Genomic DNA, 24,786 nt, shown 5'->3' with positions numbered 1-24,786 from the left:
AAGGCCGGCCGGAGTGGCCGAGCGGTTCTAGGCGCTACAGTCTGGAACCGCGCGACCGCTACGGTCGCAGGTTCGAATCCTGCCTCGGGCATGGATGTGTGTGATGTCCCTAGGTTAGTTAGGTTTAAGTAGTTCTAAGTTCTAGGGGACTGATGACCACAGAAGTTAAGTCCCATAGTGCTCAGAGCCATTTGAACAATTTTTTTGAAATTCATAAAACTTTGTTAGCATGACCAGGAAGGGTTCAGGATTCACACTCATAGCATAGGAAGTTCAAAAACATTACAAAACAATTATTTTTACATGTGAAATTTCACCATTTTTTCACTTGGTATTGGCTGCATTTGTTGCTGTAGGTACACTTATCTTCATAAGTAAGAGAGATTCTTCGATGAATTTTGCACAGCATACAAACCATACTTACATGTGTATGAAACTCTAGAATTTCCCAAATCTGCTAAAAAATGTGGAAAAAAATTAACTATAAAATTCGAGTTTTCTCTAAACACGAAGTTTAAAACGTAACAGCGAGTTCATTTTTCCATAGATTAAATAAATTCTAGAGTTTCATACACCTGTAAGTATGGTTTGTAAGTTGTGCAAAATTCATCGAAGAATCTCTCTTATGAAGAAAAGTGTACCTATAGCAACAAATGCAGCCAACAGTAAGTGAAAAAAATCATCAAATTTCACATTTAAAAATATTATTTTTCGTGTTTTTGAACTTCCACTGCTATGCTGAATCCGTCCTGATCATGTTGACAAAGTTTTATGAATTTATTTGTAAAAGTATAGACAGTGCAAATTAAAATGTTCTGTGGTGCCTCTCCTTCTCGAAGTCGGCCCGTTTGACGTCCTACCCTCTTAAATGAAACAAACGTTATTAACATTCTACGTCTTTATTCATCTTGCTTACATATTTAAAATGATGTTACAAAAGTCATGAGATGGTATCTAACATCCGGAAATTAAGGTCCGGTCTGGCGTGAAATGAAGATCACAGTGAAAAATCCGATGAAGCCTTGCACAAATGCATTGGGAAGTGTGTCAGATATTAGAAGTGGACCTCTTTTAACACGGCGCAGTGCAGCAACTCGACGTGGCATACAAACCAATCGTTGGAAGCCCCCTGCACGAATCGTGTGCCATGCTGTAGCAATCCATAATTCAAAAAGTGTTGCCGGTGCAGGATTTTGTGCACGAACTGAGATTTCGATTATGTCCCATAAATGTTGGATTGGATTAATTACGGATGATCTGAGTGGCCAGATCATTCGCTCGAATTGTCCATGATGTTCTTCAAACCAATAGCGAACATCTGTGGCCTGGTGACATGGTGCACTGTCATCCATAAAGCTTCCACCGTTGTTTGGGAACATGAAGTCCACGAATAGCTCCAAATTGTCTCCAAGTAGCCGAACATAACCATTTCCAGTCAATAATTTATGCAAACACAGCCCAGACCATCATGAAGCTACCACTAGCTTAAACAGTGCCCTGTTAACGCCTTGCGTCCATGGCTTCGTGGGGTCTGGGGTCTGCGCCCCGCTCGACCCCGACCATCAGCTCTTACGAACTGACGTCGGGACTCATCTGACCAGGCCACGGTTTTGCAGTCACCGCACTGTCCTAACGAATACGTAAGTCGTACGTCCCACATTGATTACTGACGTTATTCCACGATGTGTTGCTTGTCTGTTCGCACTGAAAACTCTACGTAAATGCCACTGCTTTCGGCCACTGCGTTATCCGTGGTGAGAGGTAATGCCTTAAATCTGGTATTCTGGTCACTCTCTTGACACTGTGAATCTCGGAATACTGAATTCGCCTAAGATTTACGAAATAGATAGCCCATGCTTGTGTTATGCTTGTATTATGTTCGAGTATAATGTCTTTTCTGGAGACTAGAAATCTACTCTGTAGGAATCAGCATGGGTTTCGAAAAAGATGGTCGTGTGAAACCCAGCTCGCGCTATTCGTCCACGAGACTCAGAGGGCCTTAGACACGGGTTCACAGGTAGATGCCGTGTTTCTTGACTTCCGCAAGGCGTTTGACACAGTTCCCCACAGTCGTTTAATGAACAAAGTAAGAGCATACGGACTATCAGATCAATTGTGTGATAGGATTGAGGAGTTCCTAGATAACAGAACGCAACATGTTATTCTCAGTGGAGAGAAGTCTTCCGAAGTAAGAGTGATTTCAGGTGTGCCGCAGGGGAGTGTCATAGGGCCGTTGCTATTCACAATATACATAAATGACCTGGTGGATGACATCGGAAGTTCACTGAGGCTTTTTGCAGATGATGCTGTGGTGTATCGAGAGGTTGCAACAATGGAAAATTGTACTGAAATGCAGGAGGATCTGCAGCGAATTGACGCATGGTGCACGGAATGGCAATTGAATCTCAATGTAGACAAGTGTAATGTGATGCGAATACATAGAAAGATAGGTCCCTTATCATTTAGCTACAAAATAGCAGGTCAGCAACTGGAAGCAGTTAATTCCATAAATTATCTGGGAGTACGCATTAGGAGTGATTTAAAATGGAATGATCATATAAAGTTGATCGTCGGTAAAGCAGATGCCAGACTGAGATTCATTGGAAGAATCCTAAGGAAATGCAATCCGACAACAAAGGAAGTAGGTTACAGTACGCTTGTTCGCCCACTGCTTGAATACTGCTCAGCAGTGTGGGATTCGCACCAGATAGGGTTGATAGAAGAGATAGAGAAGATCCAACGGAGAGCAGCGCGCTTCGTTACAGGATCATTTAGTAATCGCGAAAGCGTTACGGAGATGATAGATAAACTCCAGTGGAAGACTCTGCAGGAGAGACGCTCAGTAGCTCGGTACGGGCTTTTGTTAAAGCTCCGAGAACATACCTTCACCGAAGAGTCAAGCAGTATATTGCTCCCTCCTACGTATATCTCGCGAAGAGACCATGAGGATAAAATCAGAGAGATTAGAGCCCACACAGAAGCATACCGACAATCCTTCTTTCCACGTACAATACGAGACTGGAATAGAAGGGAGAACCGATAGAGGTACTCAGGGCACACCGTCAGGTGGCTTGCGGAGTATGGATGTAGATGTAGATGTAGATGCTTCTAGTTCCAACTACCATTCCGCGTCCAAAGTCTGTTAATTCCCTTCGGAAACCTTTTCACGTGAATTACCGGAGAACCAATCACAGCTCCGACAGTACACTGCCCTTTATAACTTGTGTAAGCGATACCATCGGCTTCTGTGTATGTGCGTATCGCTATCCCACGACTTCTGTCACCTCAGTGTATTTATCAACACAGTGACTCTCCCAACGAGAGACTAGTTCGTTGATACCATCACTGTATGATGTTTGACATCAGTGACAAAGCCACAATCTTACCTCTGCTTACACCGCTCCATCACTATCAAAGTGAAGTCCCCGAAGGTGTTCTTCAAGGTTTGGAAACAGATGAAAATCGAATGGAGCCAAGTCGGGACTGCATGCAGGATGATCGACAACAGTGAATGCAAGTCGTCGCATTGTTGCAGATGTCGTAGCGCTTACGAGAGCGATGTGATGACCTCATGCCCCTCCATATCAATATCCTGTGACGTCTCTGGGTGAGGGTGACACGGCAGTTGGTCGGTACCGTTGGGCCTTCAATCCTTGTTCGGACGGAGAGTTCATTTAAGCCGAGCTGACATAAGGATAGGAATGTTTAAAACATTAAAAACAAAATGCTGAAGGAGAGGGTGCTACATGTGTGGACGAACTCTTTAAATTTGAAACTAGATTACAGCGGCTGTTTCTCAAGCACCAACACACGAGGGCTACCCGTAAATTAAGGTCCGGTCCGGCGTGAAATGAAGATCACAGTAAAAATCCGATGAAGCTTTGGACAAATACGTTGGGAAGTGTATTTAGGTCGCTATTTTCAGTTCTGAGCACACAGTGAGCAGTTTCTCACATGAGCTACTGGCTATGAAGACAACATTTTGGCACAGACATCGAGCAAGAGACCAGTGTAGAGAATTGCCGGAAAGCACGGGTGGCTGCCTTCTATGACGAGGGTATTGGAAATTTGGTACAACGCTACGGCAAGTGTCTACGTCGTAGCGCGGCTATGTAGAGAAGTAGCTGGAAGATCTAACTGTGGCAAATAAAAAGTTTTTGATTTTCATAGTGATTTCCTCTCCACGAACGATCGGACCTCGCTTCCCGAATAGCCCTCGTAGATACGTTACACAACCCCATCTTACACGTTACAGTTCGGAGACCTTTTGCGGCAGAGAGCTGCAAATGTATAAATAGGAACACTAATGATGTAGAATGTTAATAACGTTTATTTTAGCTGAAAAAATTGTTAAGAGTTTTTACAAAAAAATTTCGGAAGCATTACTTTTCAGCACGGTCTCGTAATATGTGGATCAGAAAATCCACAACATTCGTGTCTATACTATTCTCTGTGACCTTTGTTATCTTTGTCTTATCCTAAGATGTAGGTCGATAACTACCCTTGACTTCCTGAGAACATTTCAGTATTATATTGCCAATGAATAATTTGAAAAAAAAACTTTGTTTAATGTGTGTTTGTTTTCCACTTGACGGAAAAACACTATAACACCGATATCGAAAATTTAACATGGTTGAAATTATTAATTAGGCTATAAAATAATCTCGAATGGATATACTTACCTAACATATGTGGTATACGTCAATACCAACTCGACACCCACTATTGCACATTTCCCGACGTTCAGCTCAACCAGCTGGCCTTCTTGGCACAGCGGCTCTTGGCGTTACTGTCACAGTAGCAACTGAGACGTAATTCCTGACGATATGCATCTTTATTTAATTCATATCTTGCAGAACGTTCTCATCTCGGTCCGGTACACAGTTTTGATCTGGTACGATGTTTTATATCTTGTTAATTTCAGCTGGAGGTCAAGTATCTACGTGGACAATCGTAATAGAGGCTGGAGTGTCTCACAGTGTGGTGGTTCTGTCTGAAAGAAAATTACATATATAATATGCTTATTAAATCAGGTAATGGGTTTGCCACAGTAGTAACACCGCTTCCCAACAGATCACCGAAATTAAGGGCTGTCGGGCTTGGTTAGCACTTGCATAGGTGTCCGTCATGAACTGCCAAGAACTGCTAGCAAGCGCGGTGCGCTCATCTCATGTGACGTCAAGTGAGGAGCTACTTGATTGAGAAGCAGCGGCTCCGCTCACAAAAACTGATAATTGCCAGGAGAACGGTGTGCTGACCACATGCACTGCCATATCCACAGCTTGTGACGCCCCTGGGATAACGATGACACGACAATTGGTCGGCACTGTTCGGTCATCAAGGTGTGTTCGGAGGGACAGTTTATTCAGCTAAGTTGACATAATGTTAGGAGTGTTAAAGACATTAAAAATTACCATAAAATTGTAAGTATAAAAATAGTATGAAATGTTATTTTTATGTATACTTAAAGATATCGTTTGATTTGGGGACTACTAAAACTGAATAAAATTTTTCCAGTTAATCGATATATTCCTGCTTATGTTTTAATTAATTCGCATTAATTGAAATATAGCAACATATGAGAAAGATGCTGTCTCATTGAGATATTTTGACCTCTTACTTCAATGAGATAGCTCAGCTGCTTAAAAACTCTGGTTATAAATAGCGTAAAAAAATATCGAGCAGTGCTTTCCTGCCAAGCTTCATGGGGTTAGCTCATGGGAGATACCCCAAAAAAAAGCATCTCACAGCGGATAAAAGATGGTTCTTATTTTCAATAAATATTAACGTCATTAGGCCTAATGCATAAAAATTAAACCAAAGTAAAATACAAGGGTCATTCCATAAGTCATGGTAACTATTGTATTTCTTGCGATAATGCGACGTCATAGAAATTCCATGACGTGTAAATGAATGCATGTGAGTGCAAACACAAAATAGGGTTCGATTACGGGAGGTCATGCATAGGTTGAAATGAAACACACGCATTGGAACTCTGTGTAAATTTATTCTGCACGGATACAAGACATACAAAATGAATCAAAATCAACTACTGTCCTTCAAACTACACGCAGTTCACCCACACAGCGTTGTCAACGATGGGAAAGGCACTGAATGCTATTGGAATTGCTATTAACATGTGCCACCAATCACTAAAATGCCGTGAGGATATCCGTCCTGCCTGAAAGCGCCTGCCAAACAGTGGTTTCTTCAGCTGTGGAATGAGGTCGAAGTCGCATGGAACGACGTCTGCTGAGTAGCGTGGGTGCGGAAAGATCCTTCTTGTAACACAGCGAAGACAACACTCATTGTTTCAGGCGCTCGTACCGAGCGGTCCTGGCATGCGGTCGTAGTCTGTCGGTTGATTTCGGTGATGTTGACCGCGGGCTTTCGAATGTACATTGACAGAAAAAAATCGCAACACCTAGAAGGAATTGGAAGTTGGTAGGCGAGTTTCTACATCTGAAAGTTGATGTCTATCCAAATTTCTCGCCAGAGGATGTAAATCAGATTTACTTTAAATAAATACTGCAACGGTCGTGTGGGTTAATTGCCTTTGAGATTTAACGTGATAAGTTAATATTAGTCATGAATGTCTTTAAGGGGATAAATACGCCCTTATCAACACATCACTAAGTTTGGACGAGGTAGTGTAATAGGGCTACGAGAAGCTGAATGATCCTTCTGCAATATTGTAGAATGACTTGGCAGGAATGGAGCCACATGATTGCTAGCAGAGTGGCCACGAGAATGCGCGGACGCAAGAAGACCGGGTCCGGATGGACACGTGGCACTATCGAGAGGGAAGACGACTGCTCTCGGCTTATGGCTCTGGCGCATCGTACTGCAGCCACAACAGCAATTTCAGGAGCAGTTGGCACCAAAGTGACACAACGAAAAGTTAAATATGTGTTACTTCAAGGTCAGCTCTGAGACAGACGTCCTGCAGAGTGGGTTCCACTGACCCCTAACAACTGGAGGGCAGGATAAAAGTCTGTTGAGTTTTCTGATGAAAGCTGGTTCTGCCTCGGTTCCAGTAATGCCTGTGTGTTAGTTAGAAGGAGGCCAGTCGAGGGCCTGCAACCAACCCGTCTACATTCTAGACACACTGGACCTACACCTGGAACTATGACCTGGGGTGCGATTTAGTATGAAAGCAGGAGCACTCTCGTGGTTATCCCACGCACCCTAACTGCGAATTTGTACTTCAATCTGGTAATGCGACTTCTTGTGCTCCCATTCATGAACAGCATTCCAGGGGGTGTTTTCCAACGAGATAACGCTCGCCCACATACCACTCACTGTTGTTACATAACATGCTCTACAGAATGTCGACATGTTGCCTTGCCCTGCTCGATCACCAGATCTCTCTCCAATAAAGCACATGTGAGATATAATTGGATGATAATTCCAGCACCGGCCTCTGTGACCGAGCGGTTCTAGGCGCTTCAGTCTGGAACCGTGCGACTGCTACGGTCGCAGGCTCGAATCCTGCCTCGGGTATGGATGTGTGCGACGTCCTTAGGTTAGTTAGGTTAGGTAGTTGTAAGTCTAGGGGACTGATGACCTCAGATGTTATGTCCCATAGTGCTCAGAGCCATTTGAACCATTTTTTTAATGACCGACCATGTGCAAAAGCATGGAATATCATACCACAAGCTGACGTCTGGCACCTGTACAGCACAATGCATGCTCGTTTGCCTGCTTGCATTCAACATTCTGGCGGTTACGCCGGTTATTAATATGCCAGCATTTCGTACTTGGAATGGCTTACCTCGTGCTTATGTTAAACTGTAATCTTGCAATGCTAATCACTTAAATATGTTACCTAGACAAATGTCTTCCGTCACTGTATTTACTGCCATTACGGTGATGCCGCATGTTCGCATGATACACCATAGTTGCCATGACTTATGGAATTTCCCTTGTATGATGCACACGATGGCAATTAATAAGGTAAAAATACGTGAAATTATTGGTTTGAAAAGAGAGAGTCAATTTCAAGCCATTTTACATTGTAGCTGGAAGTGTAAGTTTTGTTACAATAGAATCAGCCCGCCTGGTTAGCCGTGCGGTCTAACGCTCTGCTTTCCGGGCGGGAAGGCGTGCAGGTCCCCGGGCGGACTGGTGTCGGGCTCCGGTGTGCCGGCCAGTTTGTGGATGGTTTTTAAGGCGGTTTTCCATCTGCCTCGGATAATGAGGGCTGGTTCCCCTTATTCTGCCTCAGTTACACTTTGTCCACGTACGGGTACACCATAATTAATGAAACCGCGCACGAACGATGAAGATCAAAGCAAGGCAATAACTATATAACCAGTAGCAAATCTTTCCCCTGATCATGATGCACAGTTAGTTAGGATAAATGAAACAGTCCTTTGCAGTATTGATACTTCACAGCGAAAATTACTTAGAATAATTAATGAAGCCCAGAACAAATGTTTTTGAGAATAGTTTGCTGTAGATGGCCTGGAATGAAATTTATGACGAACCAAATGCTGACACAAAATTTAATCTGTTCCATGATAAATTCATACATACATTTCAAAACAGCTTTCCGCGTAAGTTAGTCAGAAAGGCCATGAAACAGCCATGTAAAAATTGTAGATCACTAGAGGGTCTAAGGTACTTTGTGGAAGGAAAAGGGAAATGTATTTGCTGGAAAGAAGAAGAACAGATCATGCAGTACTTGCACACTACAAAAAATTCTCAAAATTACTAAGAAAAGTTATTAAAAAATCAAGGAACATGCACACACAGTCAGAAATCAGTATTTTGGAAAGCAAGCTTACGGTTATGTACCACGTAGTGAAACGAGAGGCACGGCAACCGCCTAGAGAACAGGATAACGGCACTATTGAATTAAATGGAAGTGCTATAAATTATGAAGCACGTGTATCAAATGTGTTTAATAACCATTTATTAAATATACCGGGTAATTATAATCAAACTTTCGCTATTTAACGCGTTGTAACACGGAAACTAATTACCGTACGAGTACCAGACTTGGTAGCATTAATATCCAGAGCATGGTGTGCGTGACTTTGATGCGTCACATCGCTACCGTTCAGTTCCAACTATGGCCACCACGTGCCCTGGTCAGTCATCGTGGTTCATAGACTCACACACCTGACCAGTCGCAGTGCACTTGTTAACGTGTCAACATCAGCTTGGACAAAAGGAGCAGGGCTTTATTGGTGAAGGTCTATAATCAAATCAAAAATAATGCTGCAGCTGCACTTCGAGAAAATCGCCGGCTGGGAAGATTACGGAATGGTCCTCTTTCTTCACCTGCTGGGCGGAGCAGGGTGAAGTACTTCGAATCAACTGCAGAACTGGGCGTCTCTCCGGGAAGAGGCCGACGACTGTTTGCACCACAGGTGGTTGATGAAATCGCTGTTTCTATGGGAGACAACGCTTCCCGATCGTCAGGCAGTGCGCGTTCTGTGTCACGACAGTTGAACATCCCGTGGTCCATTGTACGGAAGATTCTTCGAACCATTCTCAAATGGTATCCGTACTAGGTCCATATCGTACAATAGATTCCACCACAACTACGCGCAACGACGTGTTGACTTCGCTCGCCACTTTCTCGCGGGGATTGAAGTAAACGAGGGCTGGCTCTGGACCATCCTATGGACAGACGAGCTTATTTTTCTCTGAGGGGTGAATACACAGAATTGCCGAGTGTGGGGATATTCATCTCCAGTCACTGTACTTGGAGTTCGTCGGTATTGTACTGTATGGTGTGGCTTCATGGCTAAGCTCATCATTATCCCATTCTTTTTTGAACTTGGCACTCAAGAACCAAAAATGTGCAGTACGACTAGCCAATGTTACTGCGATATGCTTCGCCAGCATGTCACACCCTCCCTACAGGAGGAAGCCGTTGAACTCAACAGTTTTCATACAAGATGCGGCCCCACCGCACATCGCTCGTGAAGTTCACCTGCTTCTACGAAATACATTTGGAAACGATCAAAATATCAGCCGAGCTTTTCCAAATGCTTGGTCGGCACGATCACCTGATCTGACTCGCTGTGATTTTTGGCTGTGGGGCTACCTGAAGTATAGGGTTTACCGGGGGAACATTCACACATGTGCTGATCTGAAGCGCAGCATATCAAGAGAGGTAGCCAGCATTTTAGGGACATGCTTCTTTCTGCTGTGCAGAATCTAATTCTGCCATTGTTAAACCCCTATATCAGATATAACTAACGACCTGTTTCACTACTGACGTAATTTTACAGAATTTTTAAGAAGGTGACGTACCAAGAATAGTATACCATCTGAAAAACAATTATATCTACATTTACATACATACTACGCAAGCCACCGTATGGTGCGTGCTGCGGGTTGCCGTGTCATTTCCTTTCCTTTAAATTTACATACATACTCCGCAAGCCACCTGACGGTGTGTTCCACTGGCAAACAGAGCGAGAGGAAAACAACAGTCTATGTGGCTCCGTACCAGTCCTAATTTCTCTTATCTTATATTCGTGGTCCTTACGTGAAATATTCGTTGGAGGCAGTAGAATCATTTTGCAGTCAGCTTCAAATAGTGTTCCTCGACAAGAATGTCACTTTCCATCGGGTGATTCTCATTTGAATTCCCGAAGGAACTCCCCAACATTTGTGTGTTCGTCGAAAATACCCGTAACAAATCTAGTAGCTTTCCTATAAATTGCTTCGATGTCTTCGCTTAATGCGATCTGGTGGGGATCCCGAAAAATCGAGCATTGCTCAAGAATTGGTCGCACTAGTTTTTTCTCTATGGTCTCCTCTGTACATGAACAACGTTCTCCTAAAATGATCCCAACAAACCGAAATCGATCATTCGCCTTCCTTACTACAGTCCTTACCTTCTCGTTCCATTTCATATTGCTTTACAACGATAGGCCTGGACATTTAATCGGCGTGACTGTGTCACGCAGCACCTGCTAATGCTGTATTCGAACACAACATGACTGTTTTTCCTACTCATCTGCATTAACTTACATTTTTCTATATTTAGAACAAGCAACCGTTCACTACACAAAGTAGACAATTTATCTAAGTCCTTTGGTATCCTTTTACAGTCACTCAACGACGCCTCCTTCCCGTACACCACGGCATCGACCGCAAACAGCCACAGGTTCCTGCTGACCCTGTCCGTCAGACCATTTATGTATACAGAGAGTAAGTGCTGCTCTATCATACTTCCCTGGGGTACTCCTGATGATATCCTTGTCTCTCATGAACACTCGCTGTCGAGGACATGGTATTGGGTCGTATTACTTGAGAAGTCCTCAGGCCTCTCACACATCTGGGAACCTACCTCGTATGCTCATAACTCTGTTAATAGTATGCAGTGGGACACCGTGTCAAACGCGTTTAGAAACTCTAGGAGTATGGAATCTGCCTGCCGCCTTTCGTCAGTGGTTCGCAGGATAACATGTAAGAAAATGGCAAGCAGAGTTTCGCACGAGCGATGCTTCCTAAAACTGTACTGAGCAACAGATGCATTTCCGCCTCAAGGAAGTTTATTGCATTAGAACAGACAATATGGTCAAGAATTCTGCAGCAAAGCCATGTTAAGGAAATTGGTCTGTAAATGGTTCAAATGGCTCTGAGCACTATGGGACTTGACTACTGAGGTCATCAGTCCCCTAGAACTTAGAACTACTTAAATATAACTAACCTAAGGACATCACACACATCCATGCCCGAGGCAGGCTTTGAACTAGCGACCGTAGCGGTTGCGCGGGTCCAGACTGTAGCGCCTAGAGCCGCTCGGCCACCACGGCCGGCGCGGTATTCTAGAGTTGAGCGTATATGATACATTAAGGTATTCATATCTTTTGCAAATATTTCCGTGCTTTCACTGCCACTAAGAGATACAATAGTAACACTTCCGCAGCTATGGACGGCTATAGAGGCATCATGGCTCAGTAGTTCTGCAGAGGACTTCCACGTCGAACTGCTGCACTACGCCGGGAAAAAGGTTCAGTGGAGCTCGCGCAAGGTACCGTGACGGCCAAGGAGTATCGTACACTGGTTGCTGACCAAGTATACTTCTTCTTCACGATCATGTTTTCAGACGGCAGTAGCATTTTTCAACAAGATAATGTGCCATGCCAAAGGCCAATAGTGTGATAGAGTGGCTCGAGGAACTGAGTGGTGAGTTCCAATTGATGTGCTGGCCCCTCAATTCGCCACATCTGAACTTGATCGAAAACATCTGGGATGTGATTGAACGTGGTGTCAGAGCTCATCGTCCCCCTCCTGGGAATTAACGGGAATTAGGTGACTTGTGCGAGCAGACGTGGTCCCAACACTCTCCAGCTACCTACGAAGGCCTAATTGCTTCCATGCCTCGACGCGTGGCCGCTGTTATCCGTGCCAAAGTTGCCGGCTATTAGGTAGGTTGCCATAATGTTCTGGCTGATCAGTGTAGATGTAGAAGTTGGTAATATGAACACATGACATGTCACGTATTGCCATGTCTGTGTAACACAGAAGCTAGCTCCACGTAGAAGGTTAGCTTGGAAAGAGTTTAATTTCTTTCACGAGAGTTCGTAGCTCATGCTTCTCCGAATTGCGTTTGGCACCCTTAAGGGATAGTTCTGAGTGATGACACACACGAGACGCGTCTCCTCCTGGTTTATTAACGTACGACGCATCGCCGAAGAAAATGTTTGTGCTGCGCCCAGATAAGCTCCTCGCCGAGAAGAGTTTAATTTCTTTCTCGAGAGCTGGCCATTTCGCAGGCGAAGGGATACGTGCACCATTCTTCGTGGTGCTTTTCTACGGCTTATTTCCTCTGTTGTTCTGTTGATGAAACTGTGACTACATGTGGACAAAGGAATATGACACGTGAATACTTTCTCCTAGAATAATGAAATGACGCAGACGTAACTCTAACATATATACTTAGTTTATGGGTGATATCTTGGCTTAACCTAACCTGTATGAGACTTTTTGGTGGTGTCCTTATCTTATTTATGACAATATTACACTCATATATGCCGATGTTATGTACAGGAGAAGCAAAATTGAGGACAATTCCAAAGAAAGAGAACAGGCAGTAGGTAAAGATGGCTGACATGTTTGATCATTTACCCAGAACCATAAAGTGTTTAACTGGTAGCAAAATCGGTTTGAAATCTAACCTAAAATCATTTCCCCGCGACAACCTCTTCTTTTGCGCGGTAACAGATACAGCTCAGAGTGCGTAGGTTTTCTGTAGATACTGTGTCCCAACTTGCCATCTGGTTTCCGTTTCATCCGAGCATCAATGCTGCTCTAGTCGCATGGCCAAAGGACAAACGTGTCATCCACATTATGTTAGAAACAGATCGAGTTTAGCTGGGTTTGTTTAAGGGCGTTCACCTATAATTCCTTCATGGAAAAAATTCACCACAGTTAGCGACAGGTAATATCTCATGTCCACATCATCTATCTGTTCATAATAATTTCCATCTCGAACAGGCTGTACGTTGAAGTGAACACGAACTCGAACAGTATCGTGAGGCTGGTGTCGAACTTGTTTCTTATGACGTTCCATGGAGTCCTTCTGTGGTACCCTGGTGAAACGGGCACTACGTCGAAACTCTCCAGCATGTCATTATCACTGAGGCAAAATTCTTGTATATATTGTACTAAATGAATGGAATTGCGGGTGTTATTTCGCCTTTCCCGGAAGGACTCAGGAAGGCAGTCAGTTGTTTGGCCTATCTGTATCTTGCTGCTCCTATATTGCTAACTACGGAGCGCAGTGGAATATCCTCTTTGTGGACGCCGGCAGCCCATACATTCGTGGCGGTGTGGTGCAGCAATAGTGATCGAAGTTTCTTAAGAGTTTTCGCATTAAAGGGTACTGCGAAGAGGTTCGGTGATTTTTCTCTGGAAGCGACTTATCGGCTCTCATCTATCGTCCTGTACGCCGCGTCATCGAGAAGTCCATACAACATCTGTTTATATTCTGAAAGTACCGCACTGTTCCTTTTGTCAGCAGACAGAACGGTGAATTTGCGTAACTCATGGATGGCCGCTCTTTTCACCTTTGGAATATTGCTCTTCTGTTGTATAGCGCTTATGATCCTAGAACACGTGGATGACACGTCTGTCTTTTGACTACATTGATGGAGCAGCTTAAGTGAATTTCTCCATAACCTCAACTTGGTGCACTCCCACCAGTGTACCGTGGAGCTGGAACAGAATGTCTCCTTCCTGTTTTTAACGTCCTGGTGAAACGGAAACAAAGTGGAATTTCGGGACACAACATGTACAGAAAACCTACATACACTGATCTGTATCTGCATTCCTCCAGTAGATACCACAACTTGCAGCATGAAGGCGTCTTACGCACACTTATTCACAGGGCGCGATCCATCTCCGATCAAGATAGCCTTCTTACTGAACTGAATCACCTCGAGACGACATTCCAAATTACTAAATCCAGCGCAAGCAGATGAAGCGTACGTTTGGACAGAAAAAGAAGGGCACAAGTCACTAGCATGCATCCCGTTTGTCGGCAATCCTTCCATGATGTCGGCAGGATCTTGGAGCCACACAGCGTTAAATCAGTATTTCGTCTTGACTCTTCTAGCACAGCGTCTAGAAGAAAAAGTATAGGCACTCGTCAAGTTTCCGCGGGCTTGCCGGTTATGCTGTATTTCACAAGATCAAGATAAGGTAAGTGATCTATGCGATCTGCATTGAAATATAAAACGTTGACGTCCTTTAAGGCAATCATGAAACATCGGCTCACGTATAATAAGGAAATAAAATGTATTGACGGAAATCGAAATATAGTTTAAAATGCAAATAAAACTTCTATAGGGGCACATACCGATCAATAATATACACTAAAACATGGGAGATAAAAGATAATATAAACTCCTCCATATAATTTGTAGCTGTTAGTTATCGGAAACCTTGGAGAGCTTGTGTGATGACTTCGCACTCTTCGCTGAGAAGAGATCGTTGCTGATTTCTTTCGTACGAAAGAAAAAGCGGCACTTCATGTAATGGAAAATTAATTTACAGGCAAGGTTCAGTTTATGTTCCAACGACATCCTAAATCACATGTTCCTAAAACAATTTATTCAGTGCTGTCTACACACTCATAAAATACACTCCTGGAAATTGAAATAAGAACACCGTGAATTCATTGTCCCAGGAAGGGGAAACTTTATTGACACATTCCTGGGGTCAGATACATCACATGATCACACTGACAGAACCACAGGCACATAGACACAGGCAACAGAGCATGCACAATGTCGGCACTAGTACAGTGTATATCCACCTTTCGCACCAATGCAGGCTGCTATTCTCCCATGGAGACGATCGTAGAGATGCTGGATGTAGTCCTGTGGAACGGCTTGCCATGCCATTTCCACCTGGCGCCTCAGTTGGACCAGCGTTCGTGCTGGACGTGCAGACCGCGTGAGACGACGCTTCATCCAGTCCCAAACATGCTCAATGGGGGACAGATCCGGAGATCTTGCTGGCCAGGGTAGTTGACTTACACCTTCTAGAGCACGTTGGGTGGCACGGGATACATGCGGACGTGCATTGTCCTGTTGGAACAGCAAGTTCCCTTGCCGGTCTAGGAATGGTAGAACGATGGGTTCGATGACGGTTTGGATGTACCGTGCACTATTCAGTGTCCCCTCGACGATCACCAGAGGTGTACGGCCAGTGTAGGAGATCGCTCCCCACACCATGATGCTGGGTGATGGCCTTGTGTTCCTCGGTCGTATGCAGTCCTGATTGTGGCGCTCACCTGCACGGCGCCAAACACGCATACGACCATCATTGACACCAAGGCAGAAGCGACTCTCATCGCTGAAGACGACACGTCTCCATTCGTCCCTCCATTCACGCCTGTCGCGACACCACTGGAGGCGGGCTGCACGATGTTGGGGAGTGAGCGGAAGACGGCCTAACGGTGTGCGGGACTGTAGCCCAGCTTCATGGAGACGGTTGCGAATGGTCCTCGCCGATACCCCAGGAGCAACAGTGTCCCTAATTTGCTGGGAAGTGGCGGTGCGGTCCCCTACGGCACTGCGTAGGATCCTACGGTCTTGGCGTGCATCCGTGCGTCGCTGCGGTCCGGTACCAGGTCGACGGGCACGTGCACCTTCCGCCGACCACTGGCGACAACATCGATGTACTGTGGAGACCTCACGCCCCACGTGTTGAGCAATACGGCGGTACGTCCACCCGGCCTCCCGCATGCCCACTATACGCCCTCGCTCAAAGTCCGTCAACTGCACATACGGTTCACGTCCACACTGTCGCGGCATGCTGCCAGTGTTAAAGACTGCAATGGAGCTCCGTATGCCACGGCAAATTGGCTGACACTGACGGTGGCGGTGCACAAATGCTGCGCAGCTAGCGCCATTCGACGGCCAACACCGCGGTTCCTGGTATGTCCGCTGTGCCGTGCGTGTGATCATTGCTTGTACAGCCCTCTCGCAGTGTCCGGAGCAAGTATGGTGGGTCTGACACACCGGTGTCAATGTGTTCTTTTTTTCATTTCCAGGAGTGTATATCACCCCATAGATTCGAGGTGGAAGACAGTTTCCTTTCAAGAACTACTTCAACCTATAAAAGACTGTTGAAAACGCTTTCGGACGGTAAGTCAAATAAGAAAGGGAATTTATTGAGCCGAAGTCCTTAATGGCTGTGAAGGTTCCAACTTTTGTGTCAAACGGCTTTTTATTCATAAGTGTTTGAGCACACTTCACACACCCGCTCTGTTTATTAAGCTAATTGACATAGGAAGATCGTTCTCCCAGTCCGCTATCACCATTTTGTCCTTAATTTTGTCCTCAGCAGGAATGTTAATGCGTTTGTTTCCTATCACCATTTCTTAAGCATATATACGCATCTGAATTCCGTTCACAGTTCATGGATGCAGATACAGTCTTCATAACGGGGACATACACGCGCTATAACATATTTAATTGCAGAAAATATACAGTTGATGGGTGGTTGTCACGACTTATAGACCTCAAAATTCCAAAATGACGCTCCGGAGGGTTTTGGTAGACTTTTCCTGCAATTAAGTACTTAAAACCTTTGAACCATAAATACTGAGAAACTTCCAATACACTCTTCAGCGCGACAGAAATTCCAGTGTTACGTTTGAGAAAATTAGTTTTTTTTTAGCAAATGGTTTCGTAAAAGTCATTTAATATTTTGTATAAAGGGGAATCGTTGTAGAATGGTATTTTGGTATTCTAGAAATGGTTCAAATGGCTCTGAGCACTATGGGACTTAACTTCTGAGGTCATCAGTCCCCTAGAACTTAGAACTACTTAAACCTAACTAACCTAAGGACATCACACACATCCATGCCCGAGGCAGGATTTGAACCGGCGGCCGTGGCGGTGCGCGGTTCCAGACTGTAGCGCCTAGAACCGCTCGGCCACCTCGGCCGTGGCGGTATTCTAGAGTTGAGCGTATATGATACATTAAGGTATTCATATCTTTTGCGAATAGTTCCGTGTTTTCACTGCCACTTATGTTATTGGGATTAGTTTTTTTCAGAAAAAGTGTACAAACACTGACGAAATCATTAGTCTACCGTTATTTCTTGATAAACAATTATTTATCACACGAAACAAAACTGCCGGCCGCGGTGGTCTCGCGCTTCTAGGCGCTGAGTCAGGAACCGCGCGACTGCTACGGTCGCAGGTTCGAATCCTGCCTCGGGCATGGATGTGTGTGATGTCCTTAGGTTAGTTAGGTTTAAGTAGTTCTAAGTTCTAGGGGACTAATGACCACAGATGTTAAGTCCCATAGTGCTCAGAGCCGAGCCGAAACAAAACTAAACACAACAACAATATCCTAAATGTGTCTTACGAACCGCACTGTCAGAAATCTACTTCATCCAGCCACAAGCGACCGCTGAACTGTCTGTCGATGGTCGCAACAACCACCATTGTGAAAGATATAACGGAAAGAGAAGTAACTGCACTTTTCCTTCTAAGCGCTATGCTACTAGGCTCATTTAAGGATTATCTAGGCCTTCGCAAACTAGGGGCCAAGCAAATCCTCTATCAGTGGGCAAAACATAGCTGTACACACATTAGAAGAAAGGTGGCATGAACATACACACCACAGTAAATTATGTCAGACCACCAAATAAGCTGTGGCCGATCATAATATAAACATTGGCCAACACAAAAATACTTAGACAATCTTCCTCCTGGGACTGCGTGATTAAAGAGGCCATTGACATCGAGATCCAAGATGGTCTAATTAATAAAGGTAGCGGCCTACAACTGAGTCAGGAGTGGAACCCTGCACTGAGCCTAGAAAAAGAATAGCGCCCCGGTACAGTGAGTTTCGCTCTCGCCAGCAATAGCGAGAACGCTGGAGACCAGCGTTTGGATCGCTGCCCCCACCATACCACCATCAACTGCCGCAACCGCACGGATAGCGATACAGGCAACAGTCAATATAAATAGGATGCGGAGAGAAGCCGAACAGCTGAGGCGAGAGCACAGCTGCTATTGCGCGCTCCGGTGCTTTGCGTGACACAGAGCTGAGACGGCGTGCTCGTGCTGTGGCGAGTGCGGAAAGCAAATTGTTGTGTGTCGTTGTTACGACGCGAGAGGAAATTGTCATGTTTTCGTTCCACAGCATGAGCAGACGAGGCTGACTGAAGAAAGTGAAGGGGCCTTCGATAGTGCACCTCAGGGAGTTAGCCGATCAACAGAAGGCAGAAGGCTGCCGCTCCCTTGCATATCCACTACAGAAATTCGGGGTGGAAAGAGTTGTCCCATGAGATAGCCATCTTCTGGAAGCACGAATTTTGCATCGAGTTGGTTGAGTCTGATGTCACGATCGAGTTGCAGGCAGCAAGTTTGGCCGACTACAGGACACTCAAGAGCGCTGTGCGCCCCCACATCGTAGAGACGCTTGTGAACGAATCAGCTATACCAGAGTAACGAGAGAAGGCAACCAAGGCACTCCTCAAGGTGTAGCCTTGTATTTGTGACGGTAAGACGGACTGGGAAGGGCTGTTACGTTCCGGCTTAACCGGACGAACGAGAAGAGGCCGCAGCTGTTCATCATCGCCGTACAAACGCCCACCATTAGCGACGAAATCTTCGAACTGCGGAAGGCGGAAGCTCTGCTACCAGGACTGGACCATATGTCTCAGTGTTTCACGTGCCAGCAAGAAGGACACTTTGCGAAGCTTAGCAGCGCCTGCGGCCGTGGCAAGAAAGAAACGCCGACGTGCGCCCGCTGTCTTGCCAACGAGCGGGACTGCAGGACCTATTCGAGCCGCAACCGCACCGACTGCGGGATGGCGCCCCCAACCACAAGGCCGAACAGGCGAAGAGGACGACTACACCGATGCGCAAACTCGAGGCTGGAGCAGCAGAGGAAGGAGCCGGAGGAAGGTGGTAGTTCACCCTGCCCGCGGACGGCCGAGGCGGAAACACCGCCCACCCCACAGACGACACAGCAGCTGAGGAATGACGACATACGCGCCACATTGTACGACGTCGTCGGGCAGATAACTGTAGGCTTCAAAGTCGTCATGGCGGCAGAGGGCCGCACTCAAAGCCGCCTTAGCTGCTGAGACGGAGGCTTGCCTCCAGCTGGGGCAACTACGTGCGACTGTTTCACACGACCTCGGGGCTGCCACAAAAGAAGAGCCTGCCACCGTCACGGGGTGGAAGGAAGTGGAGGACACCATGGCGACCCTCGCCACCTCCTCTCAGCCACTCAGGCCGATTACGAAGAGCAAGCCGGCCACCACAGACGCCTCGTGACGTGTGGCTGACACTGCGAGATAGAAGACATCTGCGGTAAAGCCCAGCGAGACATCGCACAGTCGTCCTTAGCGCCAGATCGCAACTTTTACCTCCCACCCTTAACCCTTATAATAACAAGGAGTGGGTACATTGTGCCCTCCTTTTGTGAATATTGTAATTTACATTTGCATTTCATATTTCAAATTTATGTTAAAATATTTATTGTTTTTTATTTCCTCTACCAAATTTTACAAATATATAAATTGTTCAGATAAACTTAATCCATTAATGTAAGTATAATCACGGTGGTCGTAATGTGTACTTTTTTAGCAGTAAATGTGAATTGACAATGAAGGTTTTATTACATAAATTGTAAGATTTCGGCTGTTTACACGCTCTGGGCACTGAAAAAATGTGTGTGAATTCCTAAGGGACCAAACTGCTGAGGTCATTGGTCCGTAGACTTACACACTACTTAAACCAACTTATGCTAAGAACGAGACACACACCCATGCTCTAGGGATGACTCAACCCTCCGATGGTAGGGGTCTCGCAATCCATGCCATGGCGCCTCTAACCGCGCGGCCACTCCGCACGGCCTCTGAGCACTGAATTTCTCTTTGTAGGTAGCAACAATGATCTCAACAATTATTAGTTTCTCTTTGGTTTCTGATTGTTTCTTGTTCTTTTTCTATTCAGTGCAGTTTCCTCCTGTATGAGAAACAACTGTGACTGAAAATGTACCGTCGCTCTCTTACTGAGAGAGAAGTATCAGACATTCTAGAAGAATCTACAAATTCTGAAATTTAATTTGGTGATAGTGATGAAGGAGCGAGTGAAACTGAAGAGGAATATGTTCTCCACGGGGTGTGGATATTGATGGTGCACACACAGACTCTGAAGACGAATTCTGGCAGCTGCAGCGGATGATGAGCCAGCTGGTGAGGCCAGTGAGAAGTATTTTCCAACCACTGGAAAAGTTTTTACTTCCAAACCTCCTCATATCACAAGGCGGGTAGCACCAAGCGAGAAGACTTAATAACTGAAGGTAAAGTAGGAACAATAAGAGAATCATTTGAAAATATTTTTTCTCCAGAAATTGTTAACGTCGTAATAAAGCGTACCAATGAAGAAGCACTGAGACAGAATTTACCCAAAACAGACAGACTTGAGTTCATGACATACGTAGCGTTACTTATTATACGGGGAAGGAGAGCAATAGTAAGTCATCTATTCCCGATTTATGGTCCAACACTTCAGGAAGATTTGTTTATACTGCTACTACAAGCAAGTAGAACTAGATTTCGTCAGCTTACTAAAATAGTAATAATCGATGACAGAGAGACGCGAGCGCAGGGAACATGACACGTTTGCTGCAGTACGAAAAGTATTTGATAAAATGAATGAATTACTGCCAAGATATTATTTTGTTGGATGCTCACTGTTATTGATGGAAAGTTTCATTGTTCCGTGGCAGGTGCCTCTTCTAGGTCATCATGAAAAGAAGGCCTGGAGTATGGTATACTTACACGAATATTCACAGACTCTAAAACCAAATAAGTTCTCAGGATGGGGCCATATGCAGAGAAGAAAAATGATAGTCCACAACAATGAAATTGACCTGCCGCTGTAGGGAAACGCCTGGTTATTCCTATACGTAATTCAGGGAGCAATGTCACCGCAGACAGATATTGCACTTCAGTTGATTTGGCCGAAGATTTGTGGAGGAATCACAAGCTAACTCTCGTGGGAACATTACAAGCTAATAGGAAGCAAATACCTCAAGAACTGAAGACATCTCAAGAACAGAATTATACTCCAGTAAATTTGCTTTCAGTGATCGTAGTACTGGAAAAACCCCAATCACAATTGTTTCATATATCCTCTCTGAAAAACCCCAAAAAACCATTTTGTTGCTGTCCACTCAATATTATGACACTGCAATTCGTTCACCTACTGACACTAAGGAGGAAACAGTCATAAATTTATATTGCAAAGAGACGAAAGGCAGTATTAACACAATCGATTAAATGATAAGAAAATTTTCAACTAATAGGACTACAAGAAGGTGGCCGTTATCTATTTTTTACACTCCTGTGGACATAGCAGCGTTAAATAGTTATACACTACTTCTGATCAACTTCTCAGAGTGGAATAAGACAAAATCAAATAAGCGATGGCTTTTTCTTGAAGAATTTGGACTACACCCCATTGATGAAAGGGTTACGAGTATTAGAGGACTTCAGAATTGTGTGGTTTCACCCATGGGAGGTATTCTTGTACGGAATATCAAGCAGTAGTTCGCTGCAAAAGAAGCTGGAGGAGGAAAGGGAAGATGTCATTTTTGTTGTTGTGAAAGCCAGTCAAAAGCAGTGAAGTACAGTAAGGTGAACAAAACAACAATGATCCGTAACAATTGTAAGAGATACACATGCAATAAACACAGCAAGAAGAGTGGTACATGTTCCAAGTATGAAAATGTTTCCGAAGAAAGTGATGAATTAGTTAGCCTCGAAACTATGTAACGTAGACTGCTGTTTTAACCTAAACTATCCGTAATATTGCTTGAATTAGAATGAAGTGATCTTAAATAACCCTGTAATGACTTACTCCCCACGTAAAGAGATTCTGCTCAAGAAAATAAGACACTATAAACTGAAAAGACGAAAAAAAGTGAAATATACTGTGTGCGGTTTTGTAGAGAGTGCTAGAAGAAATGAACCTTTATTACACATCAGTAGCTCTTTGTACAATATTTTGTTAATAATTGTCAATATAAATATTAAAGAAATTTGAATTATAAATTTTATTTCGCGTCTGGTAACGAAAACTGACAATGGCCAGGAGAACAATGTGCTGACTGCATGTCCCTCCATAACCGCATCCAGCGATGCCCGTGGGCTGAGGATGACACGGCGGCTTTTCGGCACCATTGGGCCTTCAAGGTCTGATAAGGCGGAGTTTTAATTTAATTAATTCCGCCTATCCCTCCCCCCCCCCCCCCCCCCCCCCCTTGGTACTGCGCGTTACGAAGAATATGTTGGTACTGCAAGGGTAACCTGCCATTTCTTCGTATGTCTCTGTCCACTTCAATCTAAAGACGGGCCCATATTATTGGTTAATCTTACCCGGGCCTACGGACAACGTCACACTCCCGAATCTTGTGATCTCCTTGATTACAAGAAAATGATTTTTTTTTCTTTGACAACCTGAATGAGTCTTTGCCGAAATATTTCGTAGTAATTAGTACGTGACCTGGCCGGACACGCGAGAATTCTACGTGAAAGAATAAAATATGCCGGGAAAAGTTAGATCACATATGTAGCATTGATCTCCCAGTCTCTAATGTGTATTGAAGGGAAAAACGATTGGTTTTAAGAAGTGATTCGCCGGTCGATTGTTATTTCATCCAGTTTGTTTTTTTCAGTCTAATGAATCAACAACCAAATGAAACTAATCTCTGCGGCCACGTCGGCTGCATCAATCATTTCAGTAACTCTCCGGGTGTGAGTGGTTTCAGTTAAAGCGAGACAATCGAATGATACGACTCTGCTGTGTGAATGAATGCAATGTTTATCTTGGTAGGTGGTTACGCAACTGGATATTGCATATATGAAGTGAACCGAATACCAATTCATGTCTATAGAAATATTCAGAGTGCCCTTTTCATATAACAAAAATATTGAAATATAATATTACACGGCGATAGAAATGTAGGCTCGGAACTAGCGTGGTAGTTTGTAAATATTAAATATAATGAGTTCAAAACTCCGTACCAATGTCCTCAAATATAGGTATTGAACAGTAATAACCTGTGCCTGTTTATTAGTTTTTGCCCGTACATAGGCACTTGCAAAAGTGGTGTTTGTTTTTTAACCATGAGTAGGTACTTTAAGAAATCCGGCATTTTTGTTGTACAGAGGGGGGGGGGGGGGAGGATAGTTCCTGTTACAGTGAAACGAATTTTTATTAACAGTTTCGTGTATTCTTTAACCAGTATTCATTTTGTGCACTTCATGATAGGTTAGTGTAACTCACAATAACCAACCCGCTATAACAGTATCATAATTATCACTCCTCCTACCGCGCCTATATAAGAAATAGGGTTACGTATTATTCAGTCCGTGTATGTACTACAAAAATATCTTAGGACTCTAACATTTCTGATACAAACCGTTTCAGTATAGTTTTCGACGGGGAGAAGAAACGCAATTGTAAACAATTAGTTTCACGTTTCAAGCTACTTTTATTATATACTTACAATACACAATTGAGCGTCAGGTCTTAGATCCTAGTTCTCTCTGCTGCAATGTATGACCCATCTTTTTCTTCGCTCTGTGTGATCTAAATATGTGAAAGTTATTTTTGCAAAGGTTAGTGCAGTTCACAGCTAAGCAGTATTTCGTCTCTCATCGTACGGGTCTGTTTAGCATTAATCTGACTACAAGCCTGTCATATAGTTGCGAAAAATAACTTTTTATTGTGGGCTGCTTCCTTAAGACAAGAACGAAATAAGAATTGTAAAAGTGAATATTATTCTGAATATTATCTTTGAAAAGTTACTTAAAATCACTTTTACCATTTACGGGTCGAATATAGTTCATATTATTTAAATTCCTAACAGTAGTGCAGGCCAAAGCTGCTGTACGTAGCTTGGAAATAAAACGTTGTAGAGACTGAGAAAACCTGGAAGACATCTCGGTACTCTGATAGTCACCCTTAAGTGGAATAATTTTAGGTAGTCTCCTGCTGTTACTGAAGAAGGCGAAAATCAATATTTGAATACATTCGAATTTGCTGCGTAATGGCGTCGCATTGTCGTCCACCAGCTATGCTCTGTTAACTGGTGACGCTGTATTTAGAAAATGCTAGAAATACTTAATCTCATATCGTCAGGTACAGCGACTGCATTCGACACAAAACAAAACGTAAGAGAAAGATGACGACGATTGATCACGCTTTTTTATAGCAAAAAGAAAGATAATATTGCACAACACTTATCCTTCTCACGCAAATACTTCAT

The 24,786-nt window shown here is 44.2% G+C and overlaps 1 protein-coding gene across 1 annotated transcript in view; it reads left to right on the top strand.

Annotated features, from left to right (window-relative positions):
• Positions 1-24,786, top strand: part of LOC126299097 (relaxin receptor 1) — a 756,631-nt gene that overhangs the window by 383,299 nt on the left and 348,546 nt on the right. The gene's annotated exons all lie outside the window — the stretch shown is intronic.

This window comes from Schistocerca gregaria, chromosome X (genome assembly GCF_023897955.1).
Source record: "Schistocerca gregaria isolate iqSchGreg1 chromosome X, iqSchGreg1.2, whole genome shotgun sequence".
In the NCBI taxonomy this organism is placed as follows: domain Eukaryota; kingdom Metazoa; phylum Arthropoda; class Insecta; order Orthoptera; family Acrididae; genus Schistocerca; species Schistocerca gregaria.
This window is presented reverse-complemented; position numbering and strand designations above follow the sequence as displayed.